This window comes from Cebus imitator, unplaced genomic scaffold, assembly GCF_001604975.1.
Source record: "Cebus imitator isolate Cc_AM_T3 unplaced genomic scaffold, Cebus_imitator-1.0 Scaffold319, whole genome shotgun sequence".
Classification (NCBI taxonomy): Eukaryota; Metazoa; Chordata; class Mammalia; order Primates; family Cebidae; genus Cebus; species Cebus imitator.
In genome coordinates, this window is record NW_016107634.1 from 373,081 (window position 1) to 387,605 (window position 14,525).

At 43.2% G+C, this 14,525-nt stretch overlaps 1 pseudogene; it reads right to left on the bottom strand.

Moving 5' to 3' along the window:
• Positions 1-3,717: 3,717 nt before the first annotated feature.
• LOC108286463 lies at positions 3,718-10,160 on the bottom strand (annotated as a pseudogene).
• Positions 10,161-14,525: the final 4,365 nt, after the last annotated feature.

Below are 14,525 nucleotides of genomic sequence, written 5' to 3' on the forward strand. Positions count from 1 at the left end.
CGTGCCTGTAATCCCAGCTACTCAGGAGGCTGAGGCAGGAGAATTGCCTGAACCCAGGAGGTGAAAGTTGCGGTGAGCCGAGATCGTGCCATTGCACTCCAGCCTGGGTAACAAGAGTGAAACTCCGTCTAAAAAAAAAAAAAAAATCAATGCATGGAGGTTATACTTTGGTTTGGCCTAAAGTGGTGGGATAGCTTAAAGGCGGGCGTATTTGTCTGTTGTAGCTCTCCTATAAAGAAGTACCTGGGTTAATTTATAAAGAAAAGAGATTTCATTGGCTCATAGTTCTGCAGGCTGCACAGGAAGCATGGCTGGGGAGGCCTCAGGAAAATTAGAATCATGGCAAAGGTAAAGGGGAAGCAGGCAGCATGTCTTCACATGGCCAGAGCTGGAGGAAGCGGGTGGAGGAGGTGCTGCATACTTTTAAACAACCAGATCTCGTGATAACTGAGCCCCTAAAACTAAGTGTTAAGACGCGCGCTTTGAATGAAGAGACCCCCCCCCCCAAACAGGTTTTGTGTGAGCAACATGGCTGTTTATTCACCTGGGTGCAGGTGGGCTAAGGCCAAAAAGAGTGTCAGCGAAGGGCGGTGGGATAGGAACTGGTTTTATAGATCGGGGCAAATTTTGGGGGAGGGGGCAGGGGTGTTACAGAGTAAGATCACTTACAGTAGTGGCCGTAGGGGCAAGGAATATACATTACTATAAGTTCAGTTACAGTGGCAGGTGGGGTGAGAAGTAAGAGCATTTAAGATGGCAGGGTGGGGTGAGGAGTATTTACATTATCATAATGACAGTTAAGATGTCAGGATGGGGTGAGCCATGGTGATCTGCCAAGGCAGGCAGGACTCTAGACTTTCTGGGTCCGGGCTTGCACGTGGAGGCCTGACAATAAGAACAGCCCTAAAGGGGAAATCTGCCCCCATGATCCCATCACCTCCCACCAGGTCCCATCTCCAACACTGGGATTACTTTTTTTATTTTTTTCTGAAGGAGTCTCTCTGCCACTCAGGCTAGAGTATAATGGCATGGTCTTGGCTCACTGCAACCTCCGCCTCTCGGGTTCAAGTAATTCTCCTGCCTCAGCCTCCCAAGTAGCTGGGACTACAGGCGTGTGCTACTACACCCGGCTAATTTTTTATTTTTAGTAGAGACTAAATAATAAAATTTTAAAAATGTATTTTTCACTACCTTGGCCAGACTGGTCTCGAGCTCCTGACCTCGTGATCCGCCTGCCTCAGCCTCCCAAACTGCTAGGATTATGGGCGTGAGCCACTGCACCCAGTTTGGGATTACAATTTGACATGAGATTTGGCTGGGGACACAGACCTAAACCATACCGCAGGGGTGGAGGGTGTGTACTTATAGGTCATCAGTAGATTCAATGATTGTTCAATTTGCAACTGGTTAAGGAAGGAAGGGAAGCTTTGTCTAAAGGCTTGGGGTCCACAGAAAAGAGTCTTAGATGTGGCCTGTGCGTTTGACTTCCTCCAGGTCACTCAGGAAGAAGTTCAAAACAAAGAATGGCTATTAGATTTCAGTCCTCAGTTCCCCCTTCTCTGAGGTCTGTGTGCCACTGGACATCATTTTCTATTTGGTGGGGGTCTGGGTTTCTGAAAAACTCACTGACAAATGTTAAGATGTTATCTTTAGATTTTACAGGGAATCAAACATTTTGTGACTTGTACTTCTTTGGCTATTGCTACCTTCTTGCTTGTCCAGTTCATTTACTTCTCAAGGCTGGCTGGGTGTCTGGAGTTTCCCTTGAAGGAACTCAAGATTTTCCTTTATTTTCATGTTTAGGGGTGTCCAACAGGCCCCTAAGAAGAGTCCCTGCTTCATCTCATTCTGCCTCTCCCCAGCGCCTCCCTTCCCTAGTCTTTGGCAAACACTGCTGTATTCTCTACTTCTATGAGAACGACTTTTTAGATTTCACATATGAGTGAGATCATATGGTATTTATCTTTCTGTGCCTGGCTTATTTCACTTAACATAAGCTCTCCAGGTTCATCCATGTCATTTATGATGACAGGATTTCATTCCTTTTTAAAGTTAAATTCTACTCCATCATGTATACATACCACATTTTCTTTATCCATTTTTCTGTTGATGGAAACAGGTTGATTACTTATCTCGGCTATTCTGAATTATGCTGCAACAAACATGAGAGTGCAGGTCTCTCTTCAACATCCTGATTTCATTTCCTTTGGATATATACCCAATAGTGGGATTGCTAGATCATATGGTAGTTTTATTTTTAATTTTTGGAAGAGTTTCCATACCAATTTCCATAATGGCTATACTAATTTACATTCCCACCAACAGTGTGTAAGGGTTCCCTTTTCTCCACATCCTCTTCAACACGTTATCTTTTGTCTTGTTTATGGTAGCCATTATTTCCTATCCCCCTCCATTTAAAGCAATTGGCAATAATTGTATATATTCATGGAGTACCTAGTGATGTTTTGATATGTATAATGCGTAGTGACCAGCTTGGGGTAATTAGCATATACATCATCTCAAACATATATCATTTCCGTGTTAGGAACATTCAATAGCCTCCTTAGAGCTATTTGAAACTATATTATACATAGTTAAGATTGTTCGATTTGCAACAATCTTTCTTAAGGAAGGAAGGAAGGGAAGCTTTGTCTAAAGGCTTGGGGTCCACAGAAAAGAATCTTAGATGTGACCTGTGGGTTTGACTTCCTCCAGGTCCCTCAGGATGAAGTTAGAATGAAGAATGACCGTCAGAGTTCAGTCCTCAGTTCCCCCTTATTTGAGGTCTATGTGCCAGCAGATAGCATTTTCTACTTGATGGGGGTCTGGGTTTCTGAAAAATAACTCGATGACAAATGTCAAGATGTTATCTTGGCCTGGTGTGGTGGCTCATGCCTGTAATCCCAGCACTTTGGGAGGCTGGAGTGGGCAGATCACAAGGTCAGGGGTTTGAGACTAGGGTTTCACCATGTGAAACAACTCAGTGACAAACGTTAAGATGTTATCTTTAGATTTCACAGGGAATCAAACATTTGGTGATGTGAACTTCCTTGGCTATTACTTTAAACTGCTATTACCTTCTTGCCTGTCCCGTTCATTTACTGGTAAAACCAACACGGAGAAACCCTGTCTCTACTAAAAATACAAAAATTAGCTGAGCATGGTGGCACATGCCTGTAATCCCAGCTACTCAAGAGGCTGAGGCAGGAGAATCGCTTGAACCCTGGAGGTGGAGGTTGTAGTGAGCTGAGATCACACCACTGCAGTCTAGCCTGGGTGACAGAGCAAGACTCTGTCTGAAAAAAAGAAGAAAAAAAAATTAGCCAGGGATGCTGGCACACTCCTGTAGTCCTATGCAGGGGGCTGAGGTGGGAGGATTGCTTGAGCCCGGGAGGTTGAGGCGACAGCGAGCTATGATTGCACTACTGCACTCCAGCCTGGACAGCAAAGTGAGAACCTGTCTCTAAAAAAATGAAAAAAGTGTAGATCGTGTTCTAAATCACTATAGAATGACTGTAATTAACAACAATGTCGGGAGGCTGAGGCAGGGGAATCACTTGAACCTGGAAGGCAGAGGTGAGCTGAGATCGAGCCACTGCACTCCAGCCTGAGTGACAAAGCGAGACCCTGTCTCTAAATAAATAAATAAATAAATAAAAGATGTTATCTTTTTTGGAGGGGGTGGGTCAAGCTCTTCTTTATTTCAGGGGAGGGGGCTCAGTCTTTCTTGGCAGTAGCTTTCCTCATGGCAGCCAGAACATTGCTCAGCTCCTCCCCACCCTTGTCTTGATGAACTTGAGGGCCCATTTGTCCTTGGAGACCTTCAGTAACTCCATGGCACGCTGCTCACACAGGGCGAAGCCTCACACTCCCGGGTCATGTCCTGCACGAACTTGCTGTGTTTGGTCAGCTGGGCTTGCTCGTGTTCTTGGTTACCTTGTGGCCCTTGTTGAGGCCCACGGCCACAGGGTAGCGGAGAGCCACGGCCACTGCTTTCCAATGGCAACCGTGGTGGAAGGGCTGGCCCACGGGGATCTCTAAAAGATGTTATCTTTAGATTTTTGAAGCTATTTGAAACTATACTTAGTTTTTGTTGCTACACAGTTAATAATAATGTATCATATAGTTTCAAATAGCTATAAGATGGCTATTGAATGTTCCCAACACAGAAATGATACATAATGTATATGATACATTATTGTTAACTATGTATCATATAATTTCAAATAGCTCTAAGGAGGCTATTGAATTTTCCAACACGGAAATCATACATATTGCTAACTATATGAATGTTCCCAACACAGAAATAATACACATGGTTAACATGAGGTCAGGAGTTCAAGACCAGCCTGGCCAACACAGTGAAACCCTGTTTCTACTAAAAATATAAAAATTAGCTAGGTGTAGTGGTGGGTGCCTGTAATCCCAGCTACTTGGGAGGCTGAATGAGAATTGCTTGAACCTGCGAGGTGGAGGCTGCAGTGAGCAGAGATTGTGCCACTGAACTCCAGCCTGGGCAACAGAGCTAGACTCCATCTCAAAAAAAAAAGTTTGTAGAAACAGGTTCTCCCTATATTGTCTGGGCTGGTCTTAATCTCAAGCAATCTCCTGCCTTGGCCTCCCAAAGTTCTGGGATTATAGGACTGAGACATAGTGCTCAGCCTGGCTAATTAAAAAAAAATTGGTGGGTAGGGGCTGGGCAGGGTGGCTCACACCTGTAATTCTACCACTCTGGGAGGCCAAGGCAGGCGGGTCACCTGAGGTCAGGAGTATGAGACCAGCATGGCCAACATGGTGAAATCCCATCTCTATTAAAAATGCAAACATTAGTCAGGCATGGAGTGTGTGCCTATAATCCCAGATGCTCAGGAGTCTGAGGCAGGAGAATCACTGGAACCCAGGCGGTGGAGGTTGTAATCAGCCAAAATCACACCACTGCACTTTAGCCTGGGAAACAGAGAGACTCCGTCTGAAAAAAAATTTTTTTTTGGCCGGGCGCGGTGGCTCACGCCTGTGATCCCAGCACTTTGGGAGGCTGAGGCGGGTGGATCACGAGGTCAAGAGATCGAGACCATCCTGGTCAACATGGTGAAACCCCATCTCTACTAAAACTACAAAAAATCAGCTGGGCATGTTGGCGCATGCCTGTAATCCCAGCTACTCAGGAGGCTGAGGCAGGAGAATTGCCTGAACCTAGGAGGCGGAGGTTGCGGTGAACCGAGATCGCGCCATTGCACTCCAGCCTGGTTAACAAAAGTGAAACTCCGTCTCAAAAAAAAAAAAAAAAATTTTTTTTTTAGAGACAGGTTCTCACTTTGCTGCCCAGGCTAGAGTATAGTGGTACAATCACAGCTCACTGTTGCCTCAAACTCCTGGGCTCAACCAATACACCCACCTCAGCCTCCTGCATAGCTAGGACTGCAGGAGTGTGCCACCATGCCTGGCTAATTTTTGTTTGTTTCTTTGTTTCCAGACAGAGTCTCGCTCTTGTTGTCCAGGCTGGAGTGCAGTGGCGCAGTCTTGGCTCACTGCAACATCTGCCTCCCGGGTTCAAGTGATTCTCCTGCCTCAGCCTCCCTGAGGAGCTGGGTTTACAGGCATCCACCACCATGCCTGACCAATTTTTGTATTTTTAGTGGAGACAGGGTTTTACCATGTTGGTCAGGCTGGTCTTGAACTCCTGACTTCAAGTGATCTACCTGCTTCAGCCTTCCAAAGTACTGGGAATATAGGCAGGAGCCACTGTGCCTGGTGCTATACTGCCCAGGGTGGTATTTAACTCATGGCCTCAGTGGATCCTTCTGCCTTTGCCTCCCAAAATGCTGGGGTTAAAGACATGAGACACGGTATCCAGCCTATTTCTACTTTTAGAAAATATTTGTGAATATTATACCTCATAATAGCCTTAACTAACTTGGAAAATTCCAAGTAATGATAGTATGATGCTAAATGCATAGGGGTTTCAAAAGACTGAAGTGATGAACATAGATTATAATTGTAGATTCATACAATGAAAGTGACATTTGGCCAGGCATGGTGGCTCACGCCTGTAATCCAAGCACTTTGGAAGCCAAGGCCGGTGGATCACCTGAGGTCGGGAGTTCAAGACCCGCCTGACCAACATGGTAAAACCCTATCTTTAAAAAGTAATAATAAAAAGAAGAAAAAAAAAGAAAGTGACATTTGAGGAATACATTGCCCTAATACTACTAGAAGATGTTTAAATAAGCAGATTGAAGGCAAATGCAGTGACTAGAAATATTTTGTGATAATTCCAGGAAGAGGTGAAAGGAGCCCAGAATAAAACATGATACACAAGAAAGGAAGACACTCACTGGTAATGCTCCCTGTGGATCGATCTCACTCAATCTAACTTCTTCTTGCCTTTATTTCCTTCAGGGTCTTGTATTCTAACCAGCTCAGTGTGAGTATTAGTTCTATTCCATTCATTGACTCAATTGATTCATTTGTTTTGTTTTGGGAACTTAGTCTTGCTCTCTTGCCCAGGCTGGAGTGCAGTGGCATGATCTCAGCTCAGCAACTTGCAGCTCCTGGGTTCAAGCAATTCTCCTGCCTCAGCCTCTTGAATAGCTGGGACTATAGGCTCGGGCCACCATGCCTGGCTAATTTTTGTATTTTTAGTGGAGACGGGGTTTTACCTTGTTGGTCAGGCTGATCTTGAACTCCTGACCTCAAGTGGTCTACCCACCTTGGCCTCTCAACGTGCTTGGGGTACAGGCAAATGAGCCACTATACCTGGACTGACTTATTGATATTAAATAACACTTTTCTGTGCCTGATTTGCCTTCCTTGCACTCTTTGTTGAGAAGGAATTCTTGACCAAATAACAGATTGATTCTATTCCCTTGCCAACCACTGCATTAATTGATTCATTTTATAAAATAGTACAAAAAACAATTTAGAATTCATGGAAGTATACATGAGTCATGAGGATTTTTCAATAGTATTTTTAAACTAAATATTAAACCATTATCCAAAGTTGACTGCATTTGTTCCTCAACCCTCTTTGAGATTCAGATTTGTTCTTTTTTTTTTTTTTTTTTTTTTTTTTTTTTTTTTTTTTTTTTTTTTGAGACAGAGTTTCGCTCTTGTTATCCAGGCTGGAGTGCAATGGCGCAATCTCGGCTCACCGCAGCCTCCATCTCCTGGATTCAGGCAATTCTGCCTCAGCCTCCTGAGTAGCTGGGATTACAGGCATGCGCCACCATGCCCAGCTAATTTTTGTATTTTTAGTAGAGACAGGGTTTCACCATGTTGACCAGGACGGTCTCGATCTCTTGACCTCGTGATCCACCCGCCTCAGCCTCCCAAAGTGCTGGGATTACAGGTGTGAGCCACCGTGCCCGGCCCTCAGATTTGTCTTTTTATTAAAAATTCTAATAGCAAAGTCAATCATTACTACATTTCCTCCCTGGACCCCCACCCCCATATAAGGAGAAGCAGATAAATAAAACTATACAGATAAGACACTGAATTCTCTAACTCCCTTTTCTAGCCTAAAGGATTGGCAGTAATGCTGAAACTGCCTTTGCAAGATTATGACAGCAAGACATCTGACCCGGTTGACTCCATTTTGCATCTGACCTCCAAGCTGTCTTTGATCATTTTTGGGTATAGGCCAAGCTAACTTTGGGAGGAATTTAGTTTATAGTTTAACCTTAAAGCAAACATCTTTGCTTTAATGGCTCTTCCCAAAATCAAACTGCCTTTGTAAAACTAATGAAAGGCCAGAAGATTAGGATTATGAGAGGGGCCTGAATTCTGATAAGATAAGCATAGTTTCTATAATCTTTTACTAGCTCAGGAGTCATGGGGCTGGAAGTCACAAGATTTGTGACTTGCCCAATTGCTCCTGTAGATAACATCAGGATTGGAGAATCTAAGACTGGTTTTTTGAAATGTTTCTGAGACTTTTGCATTCTGGCCACTGACTGACCCCACTTAGACCCATGATGGATCAGCTCACAAGGACTTCCTCCACAGCTGCATAATTTCATCCTCAACCTATCAGCAGCACCCATTCCCTAACCCTCTGGCTTCCAAATTATCCATAAAAACCCTAGCCTCTGAGTTCTCCAGGAGGCTGATAAGAGTAATGATAAAACTCTCATCCTACTGTTTGGCTTGCCTTGTGTTAATTACATTTTCTTTACTGCAATACCACAGTGTATCAGTGAATTGCTTTTGTCTGTGCAGCAGGCAGGAAGAACTCATCAGACAATGATAGGTATCCTGTGGTATTTAATATTTAAACTAAATATTAAACCATTATCCAAAGTTGACTGCATTTGTTCCTCAACCCTCTTTGAGATTCAGATTTGTTCTTTTTATTAAAAAATTCTAATAGCAAAGTCAATCATTACTACCTTTCCTCCCTGGGCCCCCATTAAGTACATGCCATTAAGTACATGTTTTGTTAACCCCTCTCAGGCATGTAAAATTGTGCTTGCTGGCCCCTTGTGATTGTGTTTGGTCTAGCTATTAGTTCTGAAAAATGAGTTGTGAGCAGAAGTGATCTGTAATTGCTAATGTGAGAACCTCAAGGACTTTGTCTCATTTTTGCTTGGTGATTGGCATTATTCCAGGTAATGGCTGCCCTATCAGCGTGGGTTCTGAGTGACACAGCAGGGCCCCATAAACTCTTAGTAGAAGTGTAGCACTAGTGGCTGAGTGTGGTGGCTCATGCCTGTAATCCCAGCACTTTGGGAGGCCGAGGCAGGCAGATTCCCTGAGGTTAGGAGTTCAAGACCAGCTTGGCCAACATGGTGAAACCCTGTCTCTACTGAAAATACAAAAATTAGCTGGGTTTGGTGGTGCACGTCTGTAGTCCCAGCTACTTGGGAGGCTGAGACAGGAGAATATCTTGAACTTGGGAGGTGGAGGTTGCAGTGAACTGAGATCTCAGCACTGCACTCCAGCCTGGATGACAGAGAGAAACTCTGTCTCAAAAAAATAAGTAAAATTGAAATAAAAAGAAGTGTAGCATTAGTGAGAAACAAATTTTTGGTGCATTATACTCACTACAATTCTATAGTGGGTGGTGAGGTCTTCTTTCTCACTGATTTATAGATTTTATGTCTGCTTGTGCAATAGTTGGGTTGACATTTTTCTGGTGTGTGGTAGTGTATTAAAACCGGTTTTGTTACAACCCATTTACATTCTGCTTGTTCAAAGCCTGTGCACTGATGCTTATTAAAATATGTTAAATATTATCCCTCTGGCTGGCCAGAAATACTAGAAAGCATACAGTGCAATATTGTAGTAAATATTTTGAATATGGAGAATGTTGTCTATTCATTTGAAAAAAATTTAACTCATGGATTACATCATTGGTATGATATCCCAAAAGAAGGTCCATTATTGCCGGGCGCGGTGGCTCAAGCCTGTAATCCCAGCACTTTGGGAGGCCGAGGCGGGTGGATCACGAGGTCAAGAGATCGAGACCATCCTGGTCAACACGGTGAAACCCCGTCTCTACTAAAAATACAAAAAATTAGCTGGGCATGGTGGCACGTGCCTGTAATCCCAGCTACTCAGGAGGCTGAGGCAGGAAAATTGCCTGAACCCAGGAGACGGAGGTTGCGATGAGCCGAGATCGCACCATTGCACTCCAGCCTGGGTAACAAGAGCAAAACTCCGTCTCAAAAAAAAAAAAAGGTCCATTATCTCACATTAGGTAACTAAGTGATTTAGATAAAACCTGGGCTGAGGATATGTAAACTTTATCCTACTCTATAATATGAGGGATATTTAAGGCCATTTTGTTATTTTATTTTTATAATTATTTTTTCTTTTTATTTCTCTATAAAAATAAATTACAAAAACGTACTCTTTTTTCAAAAAGAAAGAAGCGTTTGAGGCTTTTGATGTGAGAATTGAAATCTGAGTTTTTCCCTCTTTCTTAAACAGTACTGGGAGCAGGCATATTTTCTTTGCCCCAAGTTAAACAATTCTGGTACCAAACATACTTCTTGTCTCAGAACTAAATACAGGTATTGATCGACTTACCACCTATGCAACTTACGACCATTTGACTTTACGACCACAATAGCTAGCCACGACTGCTCCGCGTCTGGCAGCGCAAACGTTGCCCAGCTGGGCATACGACAGTGCGGACCAGCTTCCAGCAGCACTACCATCTCCACGTGCACCATTTCAACTGTACATATAGCCTACTCAACTTACGACCAAATCATGTTACGACCAGTCCGTGGTCCCGACCGTGGTTGTAAGTCGAGCACTAGCTGTAATTGTAGAGTGAAGCATACACCCTTCTCCCTGCTAAATAATACTGAGAACAGGCTAGGCATGGTGGCTCACTCCTGTAATCCCAGCACTTTGGGAGGCTGAGGTGGGTGGGTCACTTGAGGTCAGGAGTTCGAGACCAGCCTGGCCAACATGGTGAAACTGAAAACACAAAATTAGCTGGGTGTGGTAACAGGTGCCTATAATCCCAGCTACCTGGGAGGCTGAGGCAGGAGAATTGCTTAAACTTGGGAGGTGGAGGTTACAGTGAGCTGAGATCATACCACTGCACTCCAGCCTGGATGACAAAGCAAAAGTCCAACTCAAAAAAATAAATAAATAAATAAATAAATAATTGAGAACAGTAGGCCAGGTGCTGTGGCTCATACCTGTAATCCCAGGAGGATTGCCTGAGCCCAAGAGTTTGAGACCAGCCTCAGCAACATGACTTTCTCTCTCTCTCTCTCTCTCTTTCTCTTTCTCTCTCTCTCTCTCTTTGTCTTTCTGTTTTTGGACAGAGCTTTGCTCTTGTTGCCCAGCCTGGAGTGCAGTAGCATGAGCTCAGCTCACTGCAATGTTTGCCTCCCAGTTCAAGTGATTCGCCTACCATAGCCTCCTGAGTAGCTGGGATTGCAGGCATGTGCCACCATGCCTGGCTAATTTTGTATTTTTAGTAGAGACAGGTTTTCACCATGTTGGCCAGGCTGGTCTTGAACTCTTGACCTCAGGTGACCTACCCGCCTCAACCTCGGTAAGGACTGGCCTTACTACACATCAACATTTCTTTTAAGGCTCCAGTAGTTTTGTTTTGTTGCCCAGCCTAGAGTACAGTGGCTATTCATAGGTGCATTTATCACACACTACAGCCTTGAACTCTTGGGCTAAGTGATCCTCCTGCCTCAGCCTCCCAAGTAGCTGAGTCTATAGGCCTGTGTCACTGTGCTAGCTTTTGTTTTGTTTTGTTTTGTTTTTGAGACAAGATCTGGCCCTGTCATCCAGGTTGCAATGCAGTGGTATGATCTTGGCTCACTGCAACCTCTGCCCCCCAGGCTCCAGCCATCCCCCAGCCTCAGCCTCCCTAGAAGCTGGGACTACAGTCAAGTGCCACCATGCCCAGCTAATTTTTGTATTTTTTTTGTAGAAACAGGGCTTTGGCATGTTGCCCAGGCTCATCTCCAGCTCCTGAGATCAAGCAATCCATCCCTATGGCCTTGAAAAGTGCTGGGATTATAGGCATGAATCACCATGCCCGGCCACATTTTTTATTTATTTGTTTGTTTGTTTGTTTACTGTGAAAGGGTCTCACTCTGTTGCCCAAGCTGGAGTGCAGTGGTATGATTACAGCTCACTGTGACATCAGTCTCCTGGGCTCAAATGATCCTCCCATCTTAGCCTCCTGAGTAGCTGAGACTATCAGTGCACACCACCATGTGTAGCTAATTAAAAAAAAAATTGTAGAGATGGGGTCTTTCTATGTTGCCCAGGCTAGTCTTGAACTCACTCTTGGGTTTAAGTGATCCTCCTGTCTTGGCCTCCCAAAGTGTTGGCACGATAGGTGTGAGCCACCGAACCTGGCCTAGGTGTTTTAATTTTATATTGTCAAATTGATAAATCTTTTCCCTCCTAGTTGTTTTTGTTGCCTTTACTCTTAGAATTCTTCCCCTTTAAGGCCGGGCGCGGTGGCTCAAGCCTGTAATCCCAGCACTTTGGGAGGCCGAGGTGGGTGGATCACGAGGTCAAGAGATCGAGACCATCCTGGTCAACATGGTGAAACCCCGTCTCTACTAAAACTACCCTTTAAGGCCGGGCGCGGTGGCTCAAGCCTGTAATCCCAGCACTTTGGGAGGCCGAGGCGGGTGGATCACGAGGTCAAGAGATCGAGACCATCCTGGTCAACATGGTGAAACCCCGTCTCTACTAAAAATACAAAAACATTAGCTGGGCATGGTGGCGCTTGCCTGTAATCCCAGCTACTCAGGAGGCTGAGGCAGGAGAATTGCCTGAACCCAGGAGGCGGAGGTTGCGGTGAGCCGAGATCGCGCCATTGCACTCCAGCCTGGGTAACAAGAGTGAAACTCCGTCTAAAAAAAAAAAAAAAAAAAAAAAAAAAAGAATTCTTCCCCTTTAGAAATTTGGCAAGTATTCATTTATTTTTGTATATAAATTTTGTTTTAGTTGAACAGAAATACATGCACATATATTACATGCATATGAAAAAAAGTCAAATTGCACTTCCCGACCCAGATCTCCAGACATACAAATGAGTCTGTTCTTTCAAAATTTTCAATTCATACCCACACACGTAGCCTTTAAGCAATGATAACCTGTTTCAAACTCGCTTCCCTTCTTTTTCTCTTTTACTTACTGATGTATCTGTGATACCTTTTTAGATTACTGTGTGTATATGTAGCCCATTTTTAAAAAAATAGCTGTATAATTTTCTACTGAATAGCTCAGGATGATAAACAGCGACGCCTCTAGTCTACTATGCTTCATATAATGCTGCAATGAACCGTTTTGTAAATATGTCAGTGTACACAGGCAGAAATATCAATGGTTAAATTTTCAGAATTGGAAATGCTGAGTCAAAGCAAATGTTTATTAAGAATCTCTGTATTTCTTTCTTTTTTTTTTTTTTTTTTAAGACAGGGTTTTGTCATGTTGGCCAGGCTGTTCTCAAACTCCTGACCTCAAGTGATCCACCCGCCTTGGCCTTCCAAAGTGCTGGGATTACAGTTGTGAACCACCATGACTGGCTGAATTTTTTTTATAAAGAAAAAAAGAGTTTCTGGGATTTGTATCTTATTTAGACACATACCATAATTAATTTATGTTTTTGTCTACTATTTTTACATTTAAAAGTCTGAGTCATGTGATGTTTATTTTGGCAAAAGGAATGAGGAAGGGAGCCAAGTTCATTTCTTTCCAGATGGCTTCCCAGCCTCCCAACACCACTGATCACTAATGAATTTTTCCCTACTGTTTTTATATGTTGCCTTTATCTTTTACTAACTTCCCACATACATTTGGATCTCTTTCTATAGTTTTAATTTTGTTCCACTGTTCTGTTTGTTTATTCACACATCAGAACTGAGCCTTTTAAATTACCGTTCTTTTCTTTTCTTTTCTTTTTTTGAGACACAGTCTCACTCTCTCACCCAGGCTGGAGTGCAGTGGTGCGATCTTGTCTCACTGCAACCTCCACCTCCCAGGCTCAAGCCATCCTCCAATCTCAGCCTCCCAAGTAGCTGGGATTACAGGCACGTGCCACTATGCCCAGCTAATTTTTTTGTATTTTTGGTAGAGATGGGGTTTTGCCATGTTGCCCAGGCTGGTCTCAAACTCCTGAGCTCAAGAGATGCCACCACCTCAGCATCCCAGAATGTTTGTTGGGATTACAGGTGTGAGCCAACACCCCTGGCCTAAATTACTATTCTTTATAATACATTCTATACATTCATTTTTATTCCATCTGGAATTGATTTGGTTATGTGACGTCATGTGAGAATTTAAATGCCAAATACAGTCACACCGTAGACAAAAACAAGAAAGTTAAATAAAATGGAAGTGGTGGATATTGAACTCTCACAGCTTGTTTGCATAATTAGTTCATGAAAGGTGGGAAGAGAGAAAGAATATCTTACGGTGATGGTATTTTTGTTATTACTAAAACATATTATGGTGTTCATTATTACTAAAAATATGATAAATGAATATTGGTCTCAAATACATGACCACTTTGATCACTGTTTCCCATTTCTGTAGTTTTTCTTTAAAATTATTTATTATTAACAAATTTTACTATCTGAATTAATTATGGGAAGCTGTATCTTGTTATTACACTATCCTAACCTTCTATCTTTATAGAGTAGTCTTTCTTGTTTTTATAAATTTTATTTAAAAAAAGTAATTACAAAACATAATATTTGAATTTTGCCACATGGTTCCGAACAGGAGCAGTTCCGTGATGTGTTAGGAATATGTGGCGCTGAACCCAGAATCTTTGTCCAACAGATTAAACTTGCCCATAATTGTATTAGCTTCCTTCTAGTAAAATTTATTTTAGTATTATTATTTTTTGAGACAGCCTTGCTCTGTCACCCAGGCTGGAGTGCGGTGGCTCGATCTCAGTTCACTGCAAACTTCGCCTCCTGGGTTCAAGCGATTCTCCTGCTTCACCTCCTGAGTAGCTGTGATTACAGGCATGCACCATCACACCTAGCTAATTTTTGTATTTTTAGTAGAGATAGGGTTTCACC